The sequence below is a fragment of the Taudactylus pleione genome, unplaced genomic scaffold, assembly GCF_031769625.1.
Source record: "Taudactylus pleione unplaced genomic scaffold, aTauple2 ptg000485l, whole genome shotgun sequence".
Classification (NCBI taxonomy): Eukaryota; Metazoa; Chordata; class Amphibia; order Anura; family Myobatrachidae; genus Taudactylus; species Taudactylus pleione.
The window spans coordinates 1,977,659-1,995,641 of NW_028284887.1; the positions used below are offsets into that span (position 1 = coordinate 1,977,659).

The 17,983-nt window shown below is 45.7% G+C and overlaps 1 protein-coding gene across 1 annotated transcript in view; it reads left to right on the top strand.

Moving 5' to 3' along the window:
- Window positions 1-4,029: 4,029 nt before the first annotated feature.
- The window catches only part of PAFAH1B1 (platelet activating factor acetylhydrolase 1b regulatory subunit 1), a 97,234-nt gene continuing 83,280 nt past the window's right edge, over window positions 4,030-17,983 (top strand). Inside the window, exon 1 of the mRNA XM_088449468.1 lies at window positions 4,030-4,407. The gene's annotated coding sequence lies outside the window, so the exon portion shown is untranslated. The remainder of the gene's footprint in view (window positions 4,408-17,983) is intronic.

Below are 17,983 nucleotides of genomic sequence, written 5' to 3' on the forward strand. Positions count from 1 at the left end.
GGACGCCCTCTATGCCTTAGAGAGCGACGGCAGAGCGAACGTATGCCAGTATAAAGACGCCAACCTTTCTTTCTTAGCACTCGTCATCTCCAGGAAGTGTGTGATTAATCAGTTACATCGAGAGCCATCGGAGCTGCACGCAGCGCTTGAGGCAGACCCTACCCCACCATAAGCACTGCGTTCAGTGCTGTCTAAAATACATCCAAGTGACGTGTATAATGACGCTTCTTTGCTAATTATGCACACCCATAGAACGCTGTTTAGACGCCCATACACGCCTGCGTTCGCAAATCCACTCCCCCGTTCACAAGCACCTTCCCGTTACCCATACTTGCCGACAAACTGGCTGCCTCTTCTGGGAGGAGGCAGCCAGCTCGGCACTGCAGTAGGGGGGAAAGGGGGCGTGACCCATTTTGGGGGCGGAACAGGGGGCGTAGCTGCTTTATCGTGTCATCGCGGCCCCGTCCCCGCTTCACAACACATATATTATCGGCGTTGCGTAGCCGGGGCGAGGTCACGATGACGCGATTCAGCGTGAATCGCGTCATCAGCTCCCCCGACCCAGCCACTTTGACCAAGTAAGTGGTGATGCTAGCGGGGGTGGGGAGCGGACGGAAGCAGGGGGTGCAGGCGGGCTGCGCCGGCCGGGAGAGTTGACCGCTTCCGGGGGGTCGGGAGCGACACACGATTTTTGGGAGACTCCCGACCATTTCGGGAGGGTAGGCAAGTATGCTGTTACCACCCACAAATGGCACTGTCACTCAGATTAGCGTCCAGTCTGTGTACTACGGGCGTACAATTCCCGAGCGCAGTGAGTGACTCGCGCATGCGCATATTGACGGAAATGCATGCGCAAACGTGCGATTATCGGCAATAGCATGCGTCCGCGGCTTAGTGTCCGGGTCTGAATCAGGCCCTCAGCCCTCGGATCTACAATGGTGGTACCTCCTGCGGCAATAGAATTTTTTCGCATTAGCAATGCAAATAGCTATGAATCAGGGGGCGTTGTAGCAGCAGGAGATTATTTTATATATCGCTCCAGCATAATGCATAAGGGATGAACACAGTAATAAAAGAAAACTGGGTGCAATGTAATAGCCTGTGAGGCATCCACATACATCTGGTTTTGCCTTTTAAATTGCCACTTTAAAAAAAACAGGCAGACTCGCAAGGAATGCCTTCACCTCGCAAGCTATTACACTTCTCTTAAGGTATATGGGGGTCTATTCATAAAGCAGTGAAAAGTTCTGTTTAGCTGAAAACAGGGCTTTTCACTGCTTTCGGCGATTCTTAGGGCCGAATTCAATTAGGGAGCGAAAAGTCCATGCTGGACTTTTTGCTCCACATCCGAGCTTTTCTGGGGATAAAGTATTGGGCGCGTGCCCACTTTATCCCCATATTCAATTTGGAGCCGGCGAAAAAAGGAGCCTGCGGAAAGGTAAGTATCGGGAAAAATAGGGGAATTAATCCTGGGACCCCCCTTAGCGTTGCCGCTAGGCTGTTTTAGCGCGGCGCCCTGCCCTCTTTCTGGAAGGCAAAAAGCGCCCTGCCATAACAGCCTGCGGGAACTGTCTTCACCCGCGGGTCGCAGTGTCCCGCGGGTGAAGAAATGTGCGGTCACCGCCGGAGAATAGACGCCGAGCGCCGAAGCGAGAGCCAACAACAGAACCACCTTCCAGGTTAAGTACTTTATCTCCACTCTCTGTAATTAGCGTTCCCGCTAGGCTGTTTTAGCGTGGCGCGGCGCCCTGCCCTCCAGGAGGGGGGCAAAAAGCACCCTGCCCTCCAGGAGGGGGGCAAAAAGCACCCTGCCCTCCAGGAGGGGGGCAAAAAGCACCCTGCCCTCCAGGAGGGGGCAAAAAGCACCCTGCCCTCCAGGAGGAGGGCAAAAAGCACCCTGCCCTCCAGGAGGAGGGCAAAAAGCACCCTGCCCTCACAGCCTGCGGGTGCCGTTCTCACCCGCAGGACGCTGTGTCCCGCGGGTGGAGAAACATGCGGTGTCCCGGTCACCGTCGGAGAATAGACGCCGGGCGCATGCGCCCGGCATCTATTCTCCCTGTCTGCAGGGCTTGGGGGCTGCCCGGCGTGTCCGTAAGTGCCGGGCACGCCCCCAAGAGTGACGAAGAGGAGATGCGTCTTATAGACACGCCCCCTTTTCGATGACCACGCCCCCTTCTCGGACGCGCGCCCTCTCTAGCCCTCTAGAGTGAACACTACCCCCTAATGATGTCCAGAAATGGGGGATCACTGTGGGTACCCCCGTTTAGCCCTGCAGAATGTGTTCTGCATTTTTAAATAGCCGCGGCAGGTGTTTTTTTCCCCACATTAAAGAAGTGATGCAGACGAGCACTTATGTTTTTTTTTTTTCGTTTTAAAAAGTGTTCCCATCAAATTTGGGGCACATGAAAATGGGTACTAACATATTTTTAAGTCCCTAAACTTATTTTTTTTTTTAATTCTGCATATATGCACCTGCCGCTAATAGCCTATTCTAGAAAACACGTGCCGCATGCTTACAGAATAGCCCTGAACCTATTGCGCTATTAAACACTGTTCCCCTTTTATTTTTTATACCCCAAAATTAAAATAATTTTTTTGGGGTGTCCCTATTTTGCTTTTAAAACTTTTTTTTAAACAATTCGTTTTTAGGGGCTATTCCCAGGGGTGCAGGCTATTACACCCCTAAACCCCAATTCTGCAGTCTTTTTTGCCATGTAAAATATGGTGAAAACTTATCTCCGTTTTTTTCCAAAGACTTTTCGAACCAGCGAAAAGTCTTTGTAATTGAATACAGGAATAATTGAAACATGCAAAAATAATGTCATCGGCGATAATTTATCGCCGATTCCGACTTTTCGAATCTACATTGAATACCCCCCATAGAGGAGGTTACCGTGGAGAAGTGTATTACTTCTCCAGCGGTGTAGCCGCTCCATGCCTGCATCGATATCACCATACTATTTTATGGAGAGTGCGATTCATAAAGGAACGGAAAGCTCAGCTTTCCATTTCTCTCCTGTGGTACAGACTCACCATGTGAGGATGGTGTTATCTGTACTGCAACCCGAACAGAGCAGGGAAGTAGCATGCTTGCCTGTTGTCTGCCCGGCACTGGCTCCGCCCCCGTTTCCCATCACCCACTGCAGCAGGTCTGACCTGACCTGCTGCTCTGGGACGCCGGCGCCTGTGCAGTAAGAATCCAGGCATATATCGGGCTCCCGATATCTCTATTCTCACTGCGTGCAGGGATCGTAGACGCCGGACAGGTAAGTGTACATGAATGGCTACTAAACATCACTGTATATCGCATCGATGTGATGCGATATATAGTGATGTTTATCGTGAGCCACTTCATGTTCTTTATGAATAGACCCCTACATAACAGACAAAGCGGTAAGAGGGCCCTGCTCGCAATCTTACAATCTATAGGGAGTTGCATCTGTGGTGCATCTGGGAATAGACAAACAGGAGTTTCACACATGCGTATAAGTGCCACTGTTATTTAATGTTGGTGTCACCAGATAGCAATAAGAATAGCCTAACCATCGATTCAGCATTACATACTTCTGATAGCAAAAACTATTTATTCGAAGTCAACATGTATATCTATAATAATTAACCCAAGCTACTGTACAGTAACACATGGTTGTCACCCTTAAAGTGTCTGAATGGGACGATGTTACAGTATACACCTGAGAGAGGCAGCCTGCCGCTGATGTACGACTGTAAGCCCCAGCGGGACTGCTATGAATGATTGAGCCCCACAGCAGCAAGGAAGTGTCCGAGTCGACCTGCTGCTGCCTGGTGGATGACAATTGAGTTGACAGCTCTGGAATCTGGATGAGGTTGAGCAGCACCACCCAGCCTTGTGACATGACAAGCCATAACCACTGCGCATGCGCTCTCCGTCCTTCCTGCGTCACCGGCCATTGTCACCCCTCCGCCCACCTCCCGCCGTCCACGCCTAGACAGCGGCAACTGCTCCCGCGCCTGCGCGTCCTGTTGGCCCCGCCCTCTTCCCTCCCGCAGCCGGCCGCTCGCTCCCTCCCCCCCCCCTCAGCGGTTGATATGACGTCACCGCGCTGCTGCTGATCCCCGTTTCGTTGACAGCGCGGCGGCGGCTGCCCAGAGTGCCCGGCGGAAGGGACGGTGCGGAGAGGAGGACGCGGGACACCGAGCAGGGTGGAGGAGGAGGTGGGCTCACCGCCTGCGGAGAATAACACGCACCGTGCTAAGGGCCCTGATTACGCGCTTCGCCGCGCCCAGCCCTTCATCACCAGTCCCGCACACCGGCTTTCCTGCGTCAGTGCTCCCCCACCCCCTTCTGTGTGTGTGAGCCGGAGCCGTGCCCGCCCAGCCTCAGCTGCCGGCCCTGCAGCGGCCATCGCCCGTCGGATGAGTCCTCCGGTAAGTACCGAGCTGTGCGGTGTGACGTGCCCTGTGAAGGACGGAGGAAGCGGCGGGGAGGGGACGGGGGACCAGGCCTGGTGCTGGCGATGTGGCTGCTGCCGCCGCCTTCTCCTTCATCTTCTCTCTCCCTCTCAAAATGGCGGCCAGCCGTTACTGCTCACACACCGCAGGGGGCTGCTGGGGAGGAGGCTGCCTCTGGGGGTGGGGGGGATGCTGGGGCGAGGCAGCGCCTGGCTGGGTCACTGGCTGCGATCTGGGCCGGTACACCCTGCCTGTGACCCCCAGCCTGCCCATGGCAGCTTCCCGTGCACGCCCGGGCTGAGCCTTGCACCCCTGATGCAGCCGGGTGACCTCACATCATCATCGGCCATTGTGTCCCTCCTAGTAGCCTGCAGCATATGGGGGGCCAGGCCACCTCTTCCTCATGTAACATATGTTACCTCCATGCTGCTGCAAGTGCCATGCCCCAGTGCAGCTTACATAAGGCTGTTTTGCTGTCATATGCATCCATGGTGATTATTAGTATGTATAGATTTATCATGCCTTATGTAATAGGGGTTGGGGTGTACGGGCGTGCAGCATTTCGGGACATTGCCTGACTAACTGCAGCACTCAGTTTCTTGATAAGGTAGGTCGTCCTCCAGCTCTTCTCTTTCAAGTATGGATTTGGACTTTGATGTAAAAAAATAAAGGCACAAGAGGCATAATTCATACGCATTATAATTTTTTATTTTTGGATTAATCTTTAATTATGAAGGGTAGTAAATCTCCATACCTCTTAACTAGTTTAACAAAGCAAATCTGGTTATACACAGATTGATGATGTTGGACCACTGCAGACCTACAGTATCATCCCAGGGGATGCTCTAGTCTAAACTGCAAGTCAGTAACCAAAGGGGCAAAGCTAGAGGACCTGACTTGTCTTGGACTTGCTTGAATTGGATTGTTGAAAGGCTGCACCCATATCATAAAGACCCATTACTGGTTGTCCTCTGCAGTGCTTGTTTATGTATGCGTTTTCTGACAGCATGTCATGTGTGGTCTTATAATCCAGTAAAAGCATTTATTGTAGCAGGGTGACTTGCAGTATTCCAGACTGTTGCATGTGTTGGAGGTGAAATTGTCAAAGGCGGGGAGTGGGAGATGGCTGAATCACTCCTAGGTGTGTGCACACCCTTGTTTTATACCCTGGCTATGCCACCTCTTCATGAAGATGATGCTGTTGTTCTGTGCCATGTGCAGAACATGGAAAGATTTTTATTTAGTAAATCAGTTGACAATGTTTCAGGAGGATGACAATTTTTTTCCCCCCAAGCTTAATTTAATTTGTTCTTTACAATTAAATATTGTGAATGATTTTACTAGTATTTAATCTAATTGGCAGCATCTCATACTGCTCCAAGTGAATAATAAACAATTCCACCCTGTCTGGACCTTGTTTGTGGTATCACAGATGGATGCTGTGCAGAGACAGTGGAGACTGGGTGGAGTAAGGGAGCAGAAGCTTAGCAATGGCTGTTAGCCTCTTATGATTTCATTGCATCTCTGCAAACGTAGAAAACAGCATCACATTTTGGAATACATAATTTGTGTTTGCATATGTTGTAGAGAATTCAGATAAATGTATAGTGTCCTGAATAGAATTAATGTAACTGACTAAAGTGAGACAATTTGGGGAAATTTTTGCTTTCCACTTTGTTACACACTTGTTGACTTATTGTTTTATTAAACTAATTGATTTGTACAGCTATGTTTTGATAATTTGTTGCCTTTGTCAAATGTTCTCCTTTTAAGTTTATAGATAGTATCCTGTGTTTGATACTTTTCCCTCTGCTGTATTGCATCTTCAATATGTTTCATGTTTGATGTTTGCTGATTTGATTTTATTTGAACTTTGCTCTTAGTTTTAATCACAATATTGCTGAATGTTTAGGTACACTTCCTGGTTGTCGCATGGACTTTAAAACGATGCTTTCATACATAGTGACGTGCCCTCTTTGTGAAGTGTCTGTACAAAGGTGCTGTTCTGCGTTTCTTTTCTTCTGTTTAGTTTCTTCTATTGTGTTCTTCAGAAATGCATATTCACTAATGTTTGCTTTCTGAAAATGAAACGGTTAACACTATCATACTGTTTAAAGTCAGCAGCACCCTGTGAAAATTTAGTTTTATTTTAAAGATGTAATAATTGTAAAATTATTTTAGTTTAAAGCAGATTTGTTTTGTCTAACTAGGATGTACCTTGCACCACATCCACCTATGTACCATCATCTGTCGTTCTGTTTATAAGCCCTCACTCTTTGTCTTATTACATGCCACTCCTACAATGCAGTGCTTGCCTAATGCTTTGAAAGTTCTGTGTTGCATCATTCTGTAGCTTAAATATCATAAAGATCGTTATTTACCTTTGTAATTTTTATGCTTGGTTTTCTTAATAACTGACAGTGATTTCTGGGTTCTTTTGTGGTCCCCGTCCACCCCCACCTCTCACCCAGACACAAAGGAAGTTTGACACCTGCTCTTAGGCATGTGTTATGTGATGTTATGCCTGAGAGTGGCTTTCATATTCTAATGTACAAAGCATCTGAGGCAGTCCATACTAGTATTTTCCATTTCTGTCCCTAGAAATGAGGTAACATTAATAGTACAGTTCTCCAAATTGGAACCTTTTTTTTTTTTTTTTTTTTTTTTTTCTTCATTTGATATAAATTTTGTAGTACCTGAATGTATACATTATCTTAAATGCTATGTATTCCAAATTAATTTTATTACTTCAGATCAAGCAAATGTTATCATCTTGGAATATTGGCAGAAGTCTGTTATTTGTTAGTTTGGGTTCCATGTACCACTCTGAGCACTTTGCTGACAAGTCAGACAATATGAGGAATGCTTTGGCTTTAACTCATAGATGTCCACAATGCATCAGCTAGTTCAATTTTATTTTTTTGCAAATAGTTGTTGTATTATCAGATACATCTGAGAGATGAATGTTTCAAATTTTGTCTAATTGTTTTAATTACTATTATTTTAATATTGAATTGGCATACTAGATTTGCTCATTCACTGCCTGCAGCAATGTTTGTGTCCAAAATGCACCATTTTCCTGTATTCTGTTTCAATCCAAAGTTTGTTGAACCAGCTATTTCACAGGAAGTAATGCTCTTTACTTTGGGGTGATCTTTACACATGCAGCTGAACACTGTTGCAGGGCAAGCATCATGTGTATGAACACTGATGTTTAACGTTCATTAACATTTTCCGTGTCCGTATTGAATGCATTTGTGTGATATGTGACTTAAACCTATTGCACGTGTGAGAATTGACATTTAATACTGCTGGGCTGAACTCCTGTTGAGTTCCCTGTGCATAGTATACAAATGTATGTAAATGTAGCAGAAGTCAAGTACCTTCAAACCATGAAGAATCTTTAATGAAAGATTTGTTTTTAAAACCTGACCTCATAGAAGTGGAATTAAAATTGGGAAAACAGTTTCCTCTGTGGATGAGTGGTTCTCAGAATTGTCTACAGGCATTACAGACAGTGCATATTTTATGTATTTCTTCACAGTAACATAGGTGGAGTAACTGTTCCCGCTATCTAATGTGTCATGTGATGAGCTAAAATAAATAAATAAAAAAAGTAGGTTTTGGTTAAGTTTGAGAACCGCTGCAACTTACGATGGTGAACTGAAATATAGGGGAGGATTTATCAAAGCTTGGAGAAATAAGAGTACCAACCAATCGGCTCCTAACTGTAATTTTTTCAAACAGTAAAATAACAGGAGCTGATTGTTTTGGTACTTTATCTCTCCAAGCTTTGATCTTCCCCATAGGGTGGGATTCTATTCAACTGGAATTGAATAGCGCCGAGAGGGAGCTCCTGGAACGATTCAATTCAGCGCGCTGTTATGTTGGAGAATTACGGTTCTCGCGACAACCTGGGTGTTTAGGTGCAAGAACCGACATTCTCCGACTAAAGTGCTGGCCGCGTGGCTGTTGGCGCTATGCTAAGCAGTAAAACAGCGGCGCGCCCAGCACATTTGTCAGACTTCTCCTCGCATCCCCAGGGGGGTGTGAGAAGAAATCCTTAGCCCGCTCAAACACCGCGTTGAATTGAATATCTTTGGGAGCTCCCTCCCGCGGCTATTTAACATGGCTTTTAATTCCCCCCCCCCCATAGTGTTTTAGAGGGTTGATGGAACAGCACATATTGGCTATCCACATAGCAAGCTTTGCCTTGCGGCCCATAGGGGTGCCAATGAAAACTTGCAATGTCAGTGGTTCAGTAACTGGTTGATATGTACACATTAAAACATTGCGGACATGCTCAGTGCCACGTTGCCAGTAATTGAATTCATTTTTACTGAGGAAGCCACTTGCTTACTCATGTTGCCATAGCAATTTCTTTGAAAGTTTGTTGTACATTCCTAAAGGTGTAAACATAAACTGCCATATTACTTCACTTATAAAGTGACAGCCGATATTTAATTGTTGCCGCTTGGCGTGAGCTGTGAGCGTCTAATACTTATCGCATATGTGGCGCCCAAATACACCACGATTAGCCAATAGGGGCTAAACATGTGTAAACTTCTGAGTGCACTGCCTAAAGCCGGACTGGGCAGTTTTCTGCTCACCACCACAGGGGGTGCAAGATGAAATATGAACGCCCTCACCACTCTGTGACAAAAACAATTGAATGTAGTTCATCACTTTAGGTGGGAGCGGCAGGCGCCCGACAGAAATCGAATTCCTCTATTTCTTTGAAACTAAATTTTTTGGGAGTAGGGTGTATTTTTGCAATACTACTAAATTCTGTTTACAAAATGTAAACTCTCCCATAAGCCCATAGTGTGCTCTAAAGTGCTAGTAGAAACACATACTAAAGTCATTTGCATGTGTCTTTTCAATTGTTACAAACTGGCATTCTAGTGTTTCTATGTGGATTTAAGCTGGCCACGTTTGCTGTATGTTTGGTCAGAAACTCACTCTTGAAAATCAAATCTGTGGTTTGGGGGAGATGTATCAAGCCCTCTAAAGAGTTTAGAAGTTGCCCATAGCAACCAATTATCTTCTAACTGGCATTTAGTACAGTCTATAAAATGATAGAAGCTGATTGGGTACTACGTGCAACTTCTACACCAGACCTCTTCTCCACTCTTTAGAAGGCTTGGTACATCTCCCCCTTTGGCTGATAATTTCTGCATTTATGGCCTCTGCAAGAGCAGATAGTTAGAAGATCATAGCTACCATTATATCAATATATATTCTCTCATCTGAAAATTTAGCATGCATCAAGTGATTCTTATGCAGGTTAAAAGAGTATTAAAAGGACAACTCCACCTTTTTAGTCCAGATTTGTTAATTAAATGGGCCCTCCTGTATAGCAAATAACTAATTTTCAGGTATATTAAAATATATACAGTGAATTCTTATAAGCACAATCTTGGGCGAGCTGGCTCTAGGTTTCATGTTATTGGTAAATGGACTGTTTCCTGATTTTCTGTACTGTACTGGAGGGGAGTATGTAACAAGTTCCAGTCCTTTAAGTGTTTGGATAGTGTAAGAACTTGTACTTTCTGTGAATTGTATGATGCTATAACACAGGGGTTTTCAAACTCTGTCCTTAAGGCACCCTAAAAGTCCAGGTTTTAAGAATATCCATGCTTGTGCATAGTATAAAACTGACTGAGGTACTAATTGTCACTTGTGCTTAAGTATGGATTTCCTGAAAACCTGGACTCTTAAGCTGGCTACACATCTAAAGATTATCTGTCTAACCAGCCAACTAGTTGATTGGTTGGAATGAAAATCTGGTAATGTATGGGAGTAAATGATCAGCAATTTGCTCCTAAATGCCAGAAAACAGATGAAAATGGTCGTTCAGACAACAGTTTTTGTCCATTTTCCGGCATTTGGGAGCAAATTGCTGATTGTCATTTGCTTTCATACCTTACCAGATTTTCATTCCAACCAATCAACTAGTTGGCTGGTTGGACAGATAATCTTTAGATTTGTGGCCAGCTTGAGAGTGCCTTGAAGATAGTATAGGAAACACTGCTATAACGTGTAGAACATCAGGGATTTACCATATTAACAGTGGTAATTCAGGAGACATGCAAGCTGAAACCTAGTTTTGTGGAAGATCATGACCTGTCTGCTGGTGTGATAGGGTTTGGCTGGGTCAGTGTCGAGGCAAATAAAGAGAGGGCAAGGCAGCAATGTTAGGAGGAGCTTTTACTTTTTAGCCTGGTGTGGAACTTGTGCTAATAGGCACTATGGTCCCTTTACATAAAACTAACTCGGGGTTTGACAAGTTTCGTTCACCATGGTAACTCGAAAATCTGCCTGCTGGCTGGAACCGGGATATATGTATTTAGAAGATCTAGGCCCCATCAGTATAGATTTGCTGATATTTTGGCTTCACTTTACCCGTCCCAGGATAACTTACATGGCTTCTACAATTCTTTGAGCTGCAACTGCCTCTAGTGCTCTTAGCATAAAAAAACAGGAATAATAGATCAATGGACCAGGAGACACTGAAGGGCAGAGTTGGAAGGAGCTATTGTAAACTGCCCACCAACTGAATACCTGGTGCAAACACAGAAGCCACTAGGGTGGGGGGGGGGGTGATGTATTATAGCGGCACACATCGTGCTGCTCTAACACTTCCTGCTTTGACTCTACCGGTGCGAAGCGCAGAAACTGTAACGACGAGATGTATAAACCTCTTGTCTGAGTGAGTGGAAACTCCCTCTTCCGGCGATCCCCTCCAGAGCCCACAGCACCTCCTAGCTGGCTCCACTGGGCATGCTTGAGATCTCTCAAGCATCGTGAGAGCTCGCGTGCAGCCATGGAGCCAGCAGTAGAAAGAGCTCTGCTCAGAAGAGACAGAGTGAAGGCGAAGATTGTTCCAGATACTATCTGACCAGTCTACAGCATTGGCGTAATGTTTCCGCTAGAGTGCGGGCGTCCTGCTGTGGGTGCCGGCAGGGAGTCTATGTCCGCGCCAAAAAAGGGGTGTGGTGGAGAGGGGTGTGTCCTTGGGATACCTCCAATTTGTCACACTTGGGTGCATGCCCAGCATTTGCGGAGGTGCGGGGCTTCCCCCAAACGCCCCCTTCACGGTGATCAGATGCCGTGTGCAAGCGCACAGCGTATTGGTCACTGCAACTTTTCCCATCCTCAAGATACAGCAGCCCGCAGGTGGGGAAGGCACAGGGCATGCTGTTTTAGTGTTGTGCCGCTAAAAGGGCAGGGCGCATTTTGCAGTTTTTTAAATCTGGCAGGGCGCGGCACCCCACTAAAACGAGCTAGTGGGAACACTTGGTGACCTTAATACATTTTCAGGGAGCACAAGGAGTGCCCTTGCTAGAAGAGTGACCTTCAGGATTCTGTCAAGGGCTCAGATGCCAACAATTTTGGTGGTAATCTTTCTAGGAATACAAAATTGGTAAGCTGATTATGAAGTTGACATACTATTCTCTAGGTAGATTGTTTTTCAGAGGTTTTCAGGAAAAGTGGGGACTTCTAGATATGGATCTGATGGCATCCTACACAATCAAATGTGTGTTTTTTTTTTTTTTTTTTTTGTTTCAGTTCCCTGGACCCTTTGGTAGCGGTAGTAGATGCTAGGTCAATACCTTGGGATTTTTGACTGGGATGCCTTTTTCCACCTATTACACTGTGTTTGAAAAAGCGAAAAGTTCAGTTTGGGCACCCAAATGGGCCACTTTTCGTGCATTTCAGCTCGCGAGCTGAAATGCCGGCGCCAGCAGCTGTTTGTGCCTGACAGGAGCATTGATTTAAAAGCTGTCGGGCACGAAGGGGGTCAGCTGCCGGCGCCAACAATTGAATACCGCCCATTGGGCTCGATTTCAATTGAGCGCGATGTAAATAGCGCCGGTAGATAGCTTCCGGAGCTATTCAATCCATCGCGATGTTAGGTCGGGGAAGGCTCGTTCTCGCGCCTTAAACAGGGTTTTTAGGCACGAGGACGGGCAATCCCTGACCTAACTTGCCGGCGCGATGCTGTTTTCCAGGCGCGAAGGGCAGAAAACAGCCTCGCGCCGGGAGTCGGGGTTAGCTGCGCGGTGTATTGAATAGCTCCGGGAGCTGATTCCTGGCGCTATTCACATCGTGTAGAATAGAATCGTGCGCTATTCACATCGTGTAGGATAGAATCGTGCCCATTGTGTCTATAGTCTTTCCCCATGTTGTATAGCAAAATACATGCTGTCACTGTCATGTAGTCTCCAGTAAATAATGCATGATGCTGCTAATCCTCATCTGTAACAACATTGAAGCTGATTAAAGCTGGGTACACTCCTGTACAGACACTTTCAATGCGATTTTACTTTCGATTTCACTTGCGTTTGAAAGTTCCGATCATAGTGCTGATAAGCACATACATACCTATACAGTCTAACTATCTTCGACCCACATCTGTCTCAAATATCAGCCAAAAAGAGACAGGTCTGCTGCTGACTAAGTTTGGGCGTAAGAATCGAACAGAGTGACCTAAAGTACATACACGCTACACTTTTTGGCCAATATTGTACTATAGAATCAGATGAAAATTAAACTGTACATAAAACCTGATCCTTCCGAAAGAACATGAGGTGCGTACACAATCTTAAGATATCGCATGAATGGGTTGGGAATTGAAAGAACGGCCCGAAGATTGTACATGTGTGTACCTAGCTTTAGAGTTGAGGTAAATTGGGTGCAATTTGCTCCTGGAAAAACCAATCTGCATTGCAAGGGGAAAATGAATAAAGCTCAGTATAATGTAAAGTTGTTATGAAGGTGTAGATTAGTCGAACTGTAAAATGCAGTGTAAAAATAGAGCTGACTGATATTTCACTGCAAGCAAAAAAATCAGGCCATCATTACTACTCCTCCTATTTCCTGTACATGTGTTAGTGCAGTTGCTGGGATACCCGTCGTTGCCTGGTTTGAAGACTGGACCCTGAAGTATACCTGCATCTTTTGTTTACATTCTTCTTGCCTATGACCTAATTTGTTGATCCTGAAAAGGACCCCACTGTTTGCTAACATGCATGCAAACAGTGGCATAACTACCGTGGCTGCAATTGGTGCAGCTGCTATGGTGCCCGAGCTGCCTCTATGGCCCACCGCTACTCCTGCACCCAGTTGCACACACGGTGGGCCCGCTGGTCCAGAGTGGCTCCTGACTGGCTGTCGGTCTGCAATCTCCGATTGGTTCGAGACCGGTTTCAAATTCATCTGTGTCTGCACTGCCTTTCTGTGTGACAGCTGTATTTAGCTGGCAACTTGGCCACAAATCCAGGGCGCCCTTTTAAGATCTTACTATGTGGCCCCCAAAATTCTAGTTACGCCCTTACATGCAAACACGGGGCGATTCAATTCAGCGTGAATTCAGAGCGCTGTTTAGTCAGACTAATGATTTCTCCTTGCACCATCCTGAGGAGAAAGCTGACTAAAGTGCCGGCCTTGAGGCTGATTTCTAGCTTGGCGCAGCGCTAACAGCCTCGCTGCCAGCACTTTAGTCGAGCGAACCAGCATTCTCAGAATAAACACCCAGGTTGCAAGAAACTGCGTCCGAGTCAACATTGCACTTAATCGAATAGCTCCAGGAACTGCCTCCCGGCACTTTTCATTTCACGCTGAATTGAACCGCCCCACAGAGGACTGACTAATATGGTAATTTTAAAAAGGACTAATGGGTCACATCCACTAGCAGACATAGAAACGACTGCACGATTACAACATTGTAATCGTGCAGTCGTTTCTATGTCTGGTACTGTGCCTACACTGAAGGATCAGTCATTCAATGTAGGCACATCAGTCATCCCCTAACATGCCCAGCATGTTCGGGCGATGATGTCGGAAACGACCAGCGGCAGCGCGCATAACTGGTCGTTTCCGACATTTACATCCCTGATGTGTGCCCGATTACTGAACGATTGCACGGTTACGATGTCGTAATCATGCAATCGCTCTATGTAATCGGGTAGTGGATGCGCAGCATAACTCTGGATTTGATATGAACTTGCATGAGTTTGACACTTGCTCAGACTGATTTTAAAAAGATACATTTGTAGCATTCACACAGGTATTTTGGCAGACTGACAATTTCCACTTGAACCAGCCCCAATACCTGTGTAATTGAAGTTTCCCCATTTTTAGGGATTGACAGCATGTGGCCCTGACTAAATTCAAACCTAGGCAAAGACCTAGTCCTGGTCAAAGTACAGCACCCTGCCAAATTGGGTGGAGCTCGGTCCAAAACTCTGGCTGTGCAAAGGATAAACACTCTTTCTCGCTTATTATATAGATGATACATTTTTATCTTGAAGCAGGAGTCTGTATAGTTCTTCTGACTCCACAGCCCTGGTTAAAGTTTTGCGTTGTGTTTTACCAAAATAAATAGGCTGATATCACTGATGGACGTATAAACCTTTTTATGTGGAGTTACACGTATGCAGCCACAATATTTTCTTCCATTTGAGCCATGGGATCTCAGCCTGTTTCTTACAGCTCTCCCCACTTCCTCCATTTGATCCATTGTAGTCAGTGGATATGTGGCTAGTCACGTGGGGGCAAGCCAATTGAACGTGATGTGAATAGCGCCGGGAAGGATTTCCTGGAGCTATTCAGTTTTCCCCTGCAGCCGGCACTTAGTTGGGAGATGCTGGTTAGCGGGGCTTTAGCCTGGTGTTTAGACACGCTAACCAGCATTTTCTGAAATGCTGGTTGCGATGTTAGCGCCGCACTAAGCTGAAAAACACCATCTCGGTCGGCACGTTAATCTGATTTCTGTTTGCACTCTCAGGAGGGTGTGACTAGAAGAAATCCTTTAGTTGGGCTAACAGTGCAGTAAATTGAATAGCTCCTGGAACTCCTTCCTGGGCTCTTCAGCATCACACTGAATTGAAACTCCCCCCTGGAAGGTAGTTAATCGCTTCAGGTTAGAAGAGTCTCAAAATTCCCCATTATTGGTGTTCCATGATTATAGGGCAGTATTAAGGACTAGCCCTTCTTTCCAACTAAAGATTGTATCTAATTTCTATCTAATCTAGGTGATTGTTATTAGTGTTTAATACGGCAGAAGCTTGTACAAGGCAGGATCAGCTGGTCTTGCTGGATGTGGTTAGAGCTTTAAATATATATATTTGCAGAGAAAAGAAGGCCTCAAAACAGGATCTTTAGATCACAGATTACATTTGCGCAATATACCGCCGATGCCCAGAAGCATGCGTATCGACCAATTGCGGTAGTGCAGACACTACAAATTTTCCTTTCCCTTGTAGCAAGGGGAAATTTGCGATACCGGCGGGATGTGGTGTACCATTGTAGAACAGCACATTGCATTGATGACCAATTAAATTTTTCCCTCGTTTGTTCTATACAATGCACAGAAAAGAGGATGACTGGCACGAAAACACATTATAGCCAGATGTGTTGGTCAACAGTGTGGTTGTAGATCTACGCATTTACAAAATTCTATTTTCAGACTTATAATAATAATAAGACTTCAGAGGATCCTTGCTGTGGATGGAAAGTTTTTGGTTCAGTTTTAGCTGAACATAGCCTTCCCTTAGCAGTGAATTTGGAACATACTCATGGTGAGCAGTGAAACTAAGATTTTTGGTACTTAACGTTAAATCTGTTGGACACTCTGTTCCCACTTGTTTGTTTTATTTAATTTCCTGTTCCTTCAAGTGGGCAATTCAGTTATTTTAAGTCAAGGTATTTAATGGGTGCCCTATGGTGCAATTCAATTGTTTGTAGGTGGCCATTAATTATTGCACTTGTTGCACCCGATTAAACCAGGTTTAGCCGCATGAAACTGCTAAACCTGCCCAAACCACGGACTTTTCACACATTTCTGCTCACCTCCTCAGGAGGGTGTGAGCAGAAATGAACTCTTAATATGACTCTTTCCTAAGGAGAAAGGTATAGGGGAGGAACTTTTATAAAGAATTAGTCCAAATTAAGTGATAACTACCTGACTCTTTTGTTTAATGGTGAGCAGTGTCACCAGATAGATTCGAAGTAACAGATTGAAAACTTGTTTTTTGTAGTCCTGCTGTACATGCACATATGGTTAGCGAGCAAATCTTCCTGTGGTCACTGAGGAGCACTGCTACGTAATTTAATGAGAAGGGGCTACAGTATATTAATGACTGGACTCCGCAACCCAAGCATTTTGCATATTAAAGTCCTGTACATATTACATTAAGTACAAGCTACTATACATTGTTTTATAGTAGAAGTCCCTTAAGATTGTTGTATCTTCCCTTTCCTTACCCTAGACTCTGTATTAAGCTTTTTTCCATAAAACTATGCAGTAACTGCATTTTCGCCATCATGTTATGTACTAATAGCACATAGCAGTAGATTTCACAGAAATCTCTGGCAGAGTGCTAATTAGCATTGCAGATCGTATTCCCCATTATTATAAATGGGGACTAAGTTGTGACCCCTATGTACCAAACAGCAAAGTTTTTGGTGTTTGGCCCCAGTAATTTGTCGCCTTCAGATGGTGTAAACTGCTTTAGGCCTATCGCACTTACAGCCAGGAGATGGATCTTCCGATCTCTCCCTCACAGCCTCTGGCCGGTGGTGAAAATTTAAACTCTGTGCGCGCATACAGTGTCAGGTTCCACATGAGAGAAGTCTTTCACAAATGTGAAAGACTTAAACAAAATGTCAGGGCTATAACTCGGGGAAACTCAGTTATAGACCTGGCCCTGTCCCTGTGAGATTCTCTGTCTACATAGTGGGGATTTTCATAAAAAATTAAAATAATCACTTATACTGAGCCTTAATAATCAAGGCAGTTCTGCGATTATTAATATATAGGCCCCTTAAGGACAGGGCTCGACAAATCCCGGGGGCCAGGTCGCCATGGCTACAAGATTTGGCAGTGAGGGAGGAAGCAGATCCTCATCAGCTACGGCGGAAATTCGTGCCTATATTATTGCGGTGTTCATATCATGCACTGGTGTGCATGTGCTGAGTGTCGCCTGCGGTGACTGCTGTGCCTGTGTCCGTCCTGCACTGACACCTCTCCATCCTGGCCTGCTCTGATCCATGCTGCCTGTCCCAGTCTATGCTGATCCTCCTGTATGTCCCAGATGTCTACTGTCTCCTATCTCCGGCTGTATAGAGCTCTCCGGTAGTAGGGTCTATGGAGTGACCACGAGGGGGGTTTTGTTGTACTTTCTGGCACCCGTTATTTTATGTGAAATGTGGTCCGTTATTACTGGAAGGGGGGGGGGTGGAGCAGCGCAGAGCAGTGGGGGGGGTGGAGCAGCGGAGCTGTGCAGAGCGGTAGTGTGGGCCTCCATTTTACTGTATCCATTCAACTGTGACCATTTTGTGGACTAGTATAGTGTGTATAACACACAGAGCTGTGCTCCTCTTTTTATGGGGGGATGGTGGTTTGGCTCCTACAATTTCATCCTGGCTCCTAGATTTTAGAAAAATTTGTCAAGCCCTGCCTTAAGGAGAAACCAATTGTGGCAAATTTAATTTATATAGTAAGCCTTTGAGTCAATGCTTCAGTCACTGAGGGGAATTCAGTTAA